The sequence below is a fragment of the Enhydra lutris genome, unplaced genomic scaffold (genome assembly GCF_002288905.1).
Source record: "Enhydra lutris kenyoni isolate GAN:26980312 unplaced genomic scaffold, ASM228890v2 scaffoldscaffold35, whole genome shotgun sequence".
NCBI classification, from domain to species: Eukaryota; Metazoa; Chordata; class Mammalia; order Carnivora; family Mustelidae; genus Enhydra; species Enhydra lutris.
This window is the reverse complement of record NW_019154119.1, coordinates 21,970,517-21,971,567: the sequence shown is the minus strand read 5'-3', so window position 1 is coordinate 21,971,567 and position 1,051 is coordinate 21,970,517.

Below are 1,051 nucleotides of genomic sequence, written 5' to 3'. Positions count from 1 at the left end.
TCTCTGCACACATTCAGTCTAACACCAGGAATCCCATCTCTGCACACATTCAGTCTAATACCAGGAATCCTGTCTCTGCACACATTCAGTCCAACACCAGGAATCCCATCTCTGCACACATTCAGTCCAACACCAGGAATCACGTCGGTGCACGCATTCTGTTGACCTTCAGGAATCATGTCTGTGCACGTTCAGACTAATCCTGGGAAGCACATATGCACACGCATTTGTTTTAACACAGAGTATCATGTCTTGTATGCACACCTCCAGACTGATAATGGGAATCACGTCTGTACACATATCAGTCTCGTATCGGGAATCATGTCTATACACACACATATACACGTTGGAAATCTACATGTACAGACATCAATAACCGAGAGCTTCCCATATCTGCCTCATCAAATTCCTCAGTTACTAACGTGGTACCTTATATCTCCACATACACTTACTCATGCCCTTTGGTATACATTTCTGAGTCCTCGCTCCATGCCGGGTACAGGCTGGAATACAGAGAAAGGGAAAACCCTCGCACTGAAGACATAGATCCTTCACACACGAGGTTGGCCCAAAAATGATGACAAACAAGCAGAGGAAGACTACGACCCATCTCCCCAATGGGCCCTCACGGTGCACAGGCGTTCTTTAGGGATAAAAGAGCAATAAAAGAACATTATGGACAATATACAATGAAGCAAAAGCAGTTAATGAAGAAAATAGAGCTTGGTCTCTGGATGCCCTGGCGTCTGGCCGAGTTCAGTCACAGCACATCACCTGTACCTGCTGGCCAGCTCAAAGGTGCAGAGCCGGCACGCAGGGGTTGTATTAATATGGCTGTCCTCTTTTTAAAATTCGCTGAAGCTTGCCCCTCATTCATTTTTCTTTCCTCCTGGTCACTTAACTGTTTTTATTATGTCAGAATATATGAATACGTCACCAACACCTTGCACTCTGTGGTTATCACTCTCCTTCCTGTGCGCGGTGAGAGTGATGCAGACATGGCAGGATAGGGAGGAGCCTGGACAGAAGCCTTCCCACCCTTGAGATCCCA